Source organism: Octodon degus, unplaced genomic scaffold, assembly GCF_000260255.1.
Source record: "Octodon degus isolate 3935 unplaced genomic scaffold, OctDeg1.0 scaffold00101, whole genome shotgun sequence".
Classification (NCBI taxonomy): domain Eukaryota; kingdom Metazoa; phylum Chordata; class Mammalia; order Rodentia; family Octodontidae; genus Octodon; species Octodon degus.
In genome coordinates this window covers 10,465,539-10,474,747 of record NW_004524677.1, presented here as the reverse complement: position 1 = coordinate 10,474,747, position 9,209 = coordinate 10,465,539, and the positions used below count along the sequence as shown (strand labels likewise).

General features: G+C 46.1%; 1 pseudogene; it reads left to right on the top strand.

The window, feature by feature from the left end:
* The first annotated feature begins 955 nt into the window (after positions 1–955).
* On the top strand, positions 956–1,087 carry LOC111818782 (annotated as a pseudogene).
* Positions 1,088–9,209: the final 8,122 nt, after the last annotated feature.

Genomic DNA, 9,209 nt, shown 5'->3' with positions numbered 1-9,209 from the left:
GCCTCTCAGCTGCCTGCCCGCCTCACCAGGAGCTGTCTCTCCTCTGCAGTGCCCCGCTTCGCCACACTGGAGCCAGCCAGTTACCTCTCCTTAAACTTGGGAGTGTCCTGTGTTTTTCCCACCCATGAGAAAGTAGCAAAGATGTATTTTTTAATCCATTGTAAGAATGTCTCATCCCTTTCGGGGTTAGAATTTTGATCCCCTAAATGCTCCCACTAACTGGGCCTCTTACAGTTTCCACCACTTCCCAACAGCATCAAACTTGAGACAAAAGTATTAATGCACATCCTCTGGGGGAGTTTTCCAAATCCAAATGATGATCTTTGTTGAGGCTTATCTGTGGATGCCCCCTCAAAGCCTCACACAGTAGTGGGGGCCAGGCTTTTCCAGAGACGGCTGAATCCAAAGTATGTGAGTATGGTTCTGGGATTAAAGTTCTGGCTAGGATTACTGGAGCATACCTTCTGGCTAAATTCATTGTGTTTTAAAGCATTCTTCTGGAACATTATGGATTTAGCCAGAAGGGACACTCCAGTAATCCTAGTCAGGAGTGAGTATTTTAAGCTGTACTGTATGGGAGATTCTGATCAGAGTTTTGAAAAACATAAAGCCAGTAAAGACCAGCCTCAGAAGGTCTCTGCTGGGAAGAGAACTTCGTTGAATGTTAGGCTACAGACAATGTGTGTTATGCCTTAGCAGAAAACTTTTCTGCATTTTGCTTGTGTCCCAGAGACCTTACCTGAGATTGAGATTAAGAATGCTGGACTAATTAACCTTGCAGAAGAAATTTCAAAGAGCCTAATGTTGATTTGGTGGCATGGCTGCTGTTGAGGACCTTTAGTCAGATTTATGTTGACAATCAAGAGCAAAGAACCCAACAGAGTGATTGATATCATTATGAGTTAGCCAGAAGGGAGGCTCCAGTAAAGCTGTGGGCTGCAAATGTGAATACCTTTGCTCTTGACTTGGGTAAGTGATTTCATGTTGGTGGCCCCTGCCTTACTTCAGCCAGGGGCAAAACAGGCTCTCCGTGTCCTGCTTGGCTTCTGGTTCGTGCCCATGCCTGGGTCATGTTTTCTACACAGGAGGAGAAAAAACTCCTAAGATAGCAATAACAGTATTGGAGATAGATGAAACAAAATACTAAACCATGTTGAAACTGGATAAGTAGTTGGAGAATTATTTGAAAAAGTGAATATGCATATACAAAAGAATAGAAAGAACCCTTATAATACACCACATATAAAAACCAACTCAAACATGTAAGGTCTGAAATTTTAATCTCCTAGAAGAAAACACTGGGAGAGATTCCTGACGTCGATCTTGACAGTGGTCCATGAACTGATGCCCGAGGACAGACAGTTAAAGCAAACACAGATGAATGTGACTGTGCCGAAGGAAAGACGCTGCTGCAGACAGCAGGACGTGGTACCCAAGGCGCACACACTGGCTCTGGGCTGTTCATAAGTGTTTGAGGAACCTCCACGCAGTTATCAGCAGTGGTCACACCATCTCATTTCCTTCCACAATGAACAAGTGCTCCAATTTCTCCAGGTCCTCACCAGTATTTGTCATATACTTAAAAACTAATGACCATGTTGTGCTGGGGGAATTGGGGGGGAGAAGAGGCAAAGGGAGCTGCAAGAGACCATGATGCCGTGCGGTGGGTATTGGCCAACATCCTGTGAGGAACGTATTTGCCATCCATCACAGACACATATTAATAAAAATTTTTAAAAGACTCATCAGATACATATTTTAGAATTCACCAAAATAAATTGTTGATCTCAGAGAAGGTCCTTGTAAGTGCTGTGATATAATCTTGCTTTGAAGATTTTATACTTTTATTTCTCTAGTGGTTATGCTGAATGACATCTTCTAATGATAAATTGTTATACTTTCATATATCCCACATATATCATGTATCCCTTATCTGTTTCACACATCATATGCTTTGGGTATTTGTACAACATAATTAAAATTAGGATCTTAAAGAAATATTTGCACTCGGGTGTTCATGGCAGCTTTACTCACAGTGGCTGCGCTGCCTGTTTGAAAGGTGCCTGCGCCAGGAAAATTCCATGCAATAGCTTAGGTAGGCAAAAGCAGAGGACAGATTTATATTTCTTGAGTTATGTCAGCCAATTTTCATTGGGATAATGCTTTGGGATAGCACCAGCACAAGCGTAATAGCAAGAAGAATAATGGCAAAAGACTTTAAGCAACGTCAACTCGAAGCATCATTTTCAAATGTTCTCTATAATATTCTTCCTAGTGAGACACATACTTGGTTATACAAAGAAATCTGTTAGTAATGAATACAAGTAGCACAAGTTACTTACTCAACTAGCAGTTCTTTATTGAAAGTTAAGCTTCAAATTTAATATTATTGCCAAATAAGTGTTGAGGTTAGTCAATGTTCTGTTACTATAAGGAATACTTGAGACAAACAGCTCTAAAAAGGGTGAAGAGATTTATTTTGGCTCCCACTCAGCCAGTGCTTTCTGTTTATGACTAGTGGGCCCTGCTGCTTTGTACCTGTGGCAGCGAATCGGGGTGAAGCACGGTGGAGCAAAAGCGCTCACCTCCTAGTTGAGGAGTGAAAGAAAGGTGCGGTGAACTGCCTAACTGTCAGCTTGTAGCACCCAGCTGGATTAAATCAGTGCAGTGCGGGGTGGAAGGCCCTGCTGAGGGCTGTTGCCAGCAGCACAAGAGGAGAACAGGAGGGGAGGATGTTGCTGTTGATCCCTGGAGAAGCGTGTCCCGCTGGCTGTCCTCATATGAACCTGCTGCTCTCATCACTGGAGGAGCTCAGGTCCTCGCTGTCGCTGAAGATGGCTGCGGTTCTCTTCGGGAGAGCTCTGGTCCTTACCTCCAGCATCCCGTCCAGGCTCCAGTGCAGATCCCTCAGCCTGCTGGCACAGACCCTTCACCCGCGGGCACAGACTTCCTAGCTTCCACTACCGACCTCGGGGCCTTCCCAGTGCAGATCCTTGGTACAGACTTGCATGGCGCATGGCCGTGGGCTCTAGGCCTCTAGCTGGACACAAGGGAGGAATTGTTCCGAGCTCTAGGCCTGCAGCTGGACCTATGCAGGATGCTGCTGTGGGCTCTGGGCCCTCAGCCGGGATTCCTCGGGTCTCTAGTGTGTGGACAGATCTCTTTCACTCCTCTGCATTTGATGTTTTGGGTGACTATTTTAAAATAATCCTATAAATTATGTGTCCTGTTTTAAATCTTTTCCCTTCTAAGTGACTATAAGAATAGGAAAAGTCTCGCATCTCCTAATCTCCTTCCAGAGTGTAGACCCTAAGCAGCTGAACCTCTGAGGGATACTTAAGAACTAAACTGTGGTAATGTTTATTGAACCCAGGTTTCATTAAAATATGAAAGATAAATTGGTGGTCCTATCTGGATGACCCAAGGAAACTGGAGGCAGAGGCGACAGTCCCTGTGTGCCTCTAAGGAAAGGAAACTCCCTTGGCTGGGACTTGTGCTTGCTTTCCCACCATGGATGGCCCACAGCATCTTCTTTAATGAAAGAAATCCATTTACAATTGCCTCTCTCTCTCTCTCTCTCTCTCTCTCACTTGCAATTGCTTCTTTTTAAACCAGTTTTTGGCTGGATGATCACCTTCTGGCCACTGTAATATGAACAATTATGAAATGTCTGGAAAACGTGCTCCATTAGAATCTACTTCTTTAGTCTCTTGCTTGTGCTCTTGGAAGTGCTCAGGGGCTGCAGCGTAGGGCTCGCCTCCCATCAGCCACGCTGCTCCATGAGTGGATGCAGGAGATGGAAGGGAGAGTGACGAGAGCTGCTGCTCCCTTCCTGCAAGCCTGTTCCAGGCCTCCTGCGCTGCTGCTACACCCCACCTTGGTCTGCGTGCATAGACTGTGTCACCGTGTGACCTTTTGCTGGTTTTTGTTTCACCGCTCCACTTAAAGAAAGAAGACCCCCCTTCTTTTGTTTCCTCCAGCCTTGGACTTGTCCTTCATTAGAAAAATCTTGTTGGCTTTGTAAGAGAAGTGCCAGAGCTTTACCACCTGGTGTATGAGATTGGGACAAATTTATTGATTCTAAGCACATGTTCTAAAACACCACATGGGTTTGTTTAGTTGGTTGGTGGGAGTCATCCGTCATGCCACAGCCTCAGTGTGAGCGAGGCCTCTCTGCCTTCATCCTTTCTTGCCCCCCGTTTATCTCCTCAGTTAAGCATCATGGTCAGACCCAGACCCCATGTTCTCTGGCAGCCTTTCACCCAGTACAAGGAGCACCTGTGCCGCTTCCTGCTGCATGACTGCCCAGCTTCTCTGTGAGCAGCTCTGGGGACATGGAAGTGTCATTTCCCAGCCAGAGTCTGTCACTGCCATGAAACTAGGACATCGTGAGTGTTGCTTCCTTTATTTATCTTGCACAATGTCAAGAAGACCTCTAAGGAATGTTTTTTGTTTTTTTTCTTTTTTTTGTATTTTTTTAAGGAAGGGTCTACAGGGTGTTCAGGGTCTCGCTGCTAGATCAGACTCATAGTGATCTGCCTGTTTACAGCCTCCCAAGAGCTGGGATTACAGGCGTGCACCACCACGCCCAGGCTCAATCGCTGTCTCAGCTGGCCCCAGGAATAGGGCTGGCACGGCTGGCTTGGGGATGGAACCCCTGGCTCCTGCATCTGCCTGCAGGCATTTTAATCCACTGAGCTATTTGGCAGGCCCTCAGAATTTTTTTTTTTTTTTAATTTTGGAGGAACAGGGGATTGAACTCAGACCCTTGTGCTTGCCAGGGAAGTGCTTGTTCCACTGAACCATCTCCCTGGCCCCTCAGAATGGTTTTAATTATAGTTTCTAAGTGATACTGTGTAGTGCTCTTGCATATGCTGGTCATCTGTGTAAGCCTGAGGCCACAATTTAGGCATGGATCTGAGGGGTGAGGGATAAACTTGGCCAACCACAAGCAGAAGTGTGGGCTCCGGTCGCAGACTCCTCAATGCAGGATCAAGGATGCACGCACTTCTCTCCCCAACTCTGCGAATGCCAGTCTTTTCCTACCAAGAGTCCAGGCATAAAACTACCACCTCTGAGAGGAGAGAGGGCTCCAGATTGCTGGACGGTGAAACAGGAAACATTGAGCATTGAATCCTTCCTAAGGTAACTTGTGATGCCCTCAAAATTACAAAATTATTGGACAAATGACAGTTCAAGTTTTCTGTTTCTTCAGACTTGGAGCCTCCACACCTGGGCCCACACCTGGGCTCCGCTCACCTCTGAGCCATGTTCCCCAGCAAGTTTGCAAACACGTCTCTTCTGGCCAAGTTCTCGCGCTGTAGCTATTGAGCACTTTTGGTCTGGAAAGAAGACATCTGCCCGCTCCCACTCACTCCATTCTTGTGACGCTGAGTGCTGCAGGGCGCAAGCTGGTACTGGTCCCTCGTGGTGGGAGGACCCAGAAGTCAGCCTGTTTCCTTGCTCTTCTTTGCCATGACCCCTCCCTCCCGCCCCTCACCATCCCAGGCTCATTGCAACACAGCACAGGTCTGGTCAGCCCGCTTCTGTTTCTGTTTTTATCTCCAAGGGAGGGAATGGGGGATAGAATTTTTACACAAGAGATAAATTCCAGGCACAGCCTCTGGCTACTAACTTAGCTTAGGTAGTTTGCATGTGTTTAAGAATGTCTTTCTTTAGGCTCCTTCCCTTTCCTCCAATCATTAATTCCTGGATTTGACTTTCTTGATGTTTCATGGGTATATTTCACCCTATAAAGACTTAACTTTCTTTTAGTTCTGAAACTTGTCTCATAACTTAAAGAGCAGGAAGCCCAGGCCAGCTCCTCGACTTCAAAGCAAAATGCTCCACTATCTAAATAGTTCATGAGAATAAAGCCCTGCAAATTTTCCGCTTAAACCTTTACTGCCGTCCTTCCCTCTGTTTTGAGAGCACCGCATTCTGCTCCTCGTTCTCTGTAAACTACTCCTAGACAGTCCTCATTTTCTGAAGGTCCTCTGTCTCATGCTTGATTTCCATTCTTCTTTTTCCCTTTCTCGACAACAAAACCATCAGCTCCTTGGATAGCAGCTCTGTTTGATACCTTTGAGTGTGTAACACACACACAGGCCGGCAGTAACTGCAAACGCTTCTCAAGTGTCCCGGCTGCCCGGATTTCTGTATCTGGCCCTTCCACGCTTAGCGTCTTCCCACAGTCACCTGAGGGCCTTCTCCGCTTCACCTTGTTGGAAAGTGCTGCGCTCCTGCCTCTCGGTGTCCAGATTACGGCTCAGGAGGCAGAGGGTTGTGCTGTCTGCTCAGTGTAATCCACACCAGCACACATTTAGCTTCGCTGTGATTCAAAGCGTTTGGAATCCGGATCTATCTGGGCACTGCTCTCCACTTCCTTTTAAACTACTTTTGTTGCTTCTGTTTTGTTTTGCAGAGGAAGAAGCAGAACCCAGGGCCTGGCAGGGGCCCCGTGAACTTTCGACAGCCAGCTGCAGTTCCAACCCCACCTATGCTCTCAACACACACTCGGGTCCTGAGTCCAGGGTACTGAAGGCGACCGGGCAAAGCCTCTGAGCAGTGTCACAGAGGGGTCCGGAGCCTGGAGCCAGGCCCTGTGAAGACCACTCAGATTGGCTTCAGGAGCTGCTAACAGAAGTCTTCGCCCAGCAGACGCCAAATAGAATAAATATTTGAGCTTATTCTTTGGAGCAGGTCTGCACCTGAGTGTGTGAGACGCGCCCCTGCCGCCAAGCGCTCTCTGCCTGGTGTCGCCACCGCCCCTGCCCTGCCAACAGCCAGCTCGGATTCACATCATTTTATATTTGCTCCATCTTAGTCTCTGCACTCTGCCTTTCTTCAGATACCAAGACAAAACCCAACATTGCACTAAGGCAGCTTTTATTTTGACAGCTTTAGTATTTCATCATTATGCTTTTGTTTCAAAGAAAAAGTGTCCTCCTACGCCCTTAGTTGACAATGACTTTCTCATTAAGCCCGAGATTTTGGCTCTTCTTACATAATCATGTGTACACAGCCCACCTGCCTCTGGGTTACTTTCCATCTGTTCTTCAAGACTAGCCTTATTACATATAAAAATAGTTTTCTTTTTGTGGACATCGTGTCTTCATGTAAATGGAATTTTTAATCTGCTTGGGTTGTTTTAGGCAACAAAATTATTTCAGGAACTTCATGACAACTGATTTACAGAATATCCTGAGTATGAAAAGTTGATTATTTTGTCATATTTATATTGAAACAATGTGATGGACCATGGGGAATTTGGATTATCAAATAATGAGTGGGCTGGTAGGTCCTGTAAAATCAAGATGGTCTCCTTCTTATTAGAGCAGAGATGGTTCCGCGAGTCCCAAGACCTCACGGTGTGGCAGAGGCTGAGCCCCCAGCTGTGGGCCTCTTTGACAGTAGAGACGCACACCTGCCTCCGGGATGGGGTGCATGGAACCAGGCACTTGCGCCGAGTCACGGGCCCTTCATTTCTCTGAGGCAGATTCACAAGTCAAGTAAGGAATGGGTCGATTTATTTTTATGTTTCAAGTTTTAATGTTCTGCCGTGTGGGAGACGGAAGCCAGGGCCCCGCCTCTGCCAGGCAAGTGCTCCCCCACTGAACTACTCCCTCAGCCCAGGGACACCAGGCTCAGTCTAGCTTTTCATTTTGATAACGCGGAAGATTACACAACTAGATTTATTTACAGTTCTGATTACTTACGCTCAGGAATCATGTTATCTACTCTGAGGGCAACTAGTTCTTTACAATCATAGACTACGTTTTGTTATTTTAAAAGTATGTATAGGGCCAGCAAGATAGCTCAGCGGTCTAAGTGCCTGCCGGGCAAGGGCAAGGACCCAGGTTCGATCGCCGGTGCCCTGTGCTGCGCTGGTGGCATGGGCCTGTAATCCCAGCTCGGGGGAGGCTGACGACCAGAGGATCACTACAGGCCTGAGCTGCATGGCAAGGCCCTGTACCAAATACATTAACGATGTATATATAAATGCTCATGGTTCTTTTATTGAAAAATATAATAATAATGGCATTAATTCAAGCACTTGCTTCTATAGGTAGAGAAACCATATTTCCAGAAATTAACTAGTCTTCTGAAAGTTAGTTACCTAGAAAAGAATATGCAGAATATTTTCAGTGTTTCTGTAATGAGATCATGATTTCTTTAATCACGATCAATGATTGTGAAAAACTTTGCAATAGGTACTTATTGCTATTGTTACAATAATTTTTATAATAAAAAGTTAAAGACAATAAGCCTTCAGGCTGATTTTCCCAAGGCAGGGTCCGCTCATTTTTCCCTGATACGGTTTGTCCTATTTTTAACTACCACATCACACAGAATTTTAAAGCACAGTGCATCTGGAAAAATGCTCCCAGAAAAATGAGGTGAAAATTAGAATTCCTGCAGGTTGACTGTCCCTTTCTTACAAGATCCAATTCTGGATTTTCTAACGTGAGATTATGGAGTGATTTAAAGTCATGTTAATCATTTTAATGTTGTCAGTCAGAGAGGAAAATGAATAACGGCATTTGTGCTAAAGATAAATCTTCCAGATTTGCTGGGCTGCACGAGTTTGAGTGCAAACAACCGTCCCTCCTCGTGGAAAGCTGATCCTGCCTGGCTTTGGGCTTTTCTGAGAAATTGTTCCAATCGGCTTTTCAAGCTGCACGTTGGATAATTGTTTCCACAAGTAGCACAGATTGGTTTTCTCAGAATAAAAAATGAAAATGAAAGTTCTATCCAATTAAAATCAGGCTATGAATAGCAGCTGCGTGGGAAAGTGCAAGCCTGTCGTGCAAGGCCTGTGCTGCAGTGTATCACCGAGACATGGAGCTTCAAGGCAACTGCAGCGGTCGCTTGAAAAGCTGAAGGTTTTGCGAGGAAGCAGCAGGCTGTCTCGCTGCCTCTGGCCAGAGGTCTGAACACCTGGCAGTCGGAGGTGGGCTGCCGCCCTTGCTCGCGCGGGCCTCACTTGCCTGGGAGATCTTTCCTTCAGCAGGGAAAGGAGGAGATGTGGAGGGAAAGAGCAGTCCTGCAGAGACAGCAGTGGCTCTGCAAAACTGTGTGTCTGTGCAAAGAAGTCCACAAATTCTTGCATTAATAAGCTAAGTAGAAAACACAGACAGAGGCATCTCCTTCTCATTTGTCCCCATTCTTACCCAACAGGAATTTTTCCACAGGAGCAAGAGGCTGTG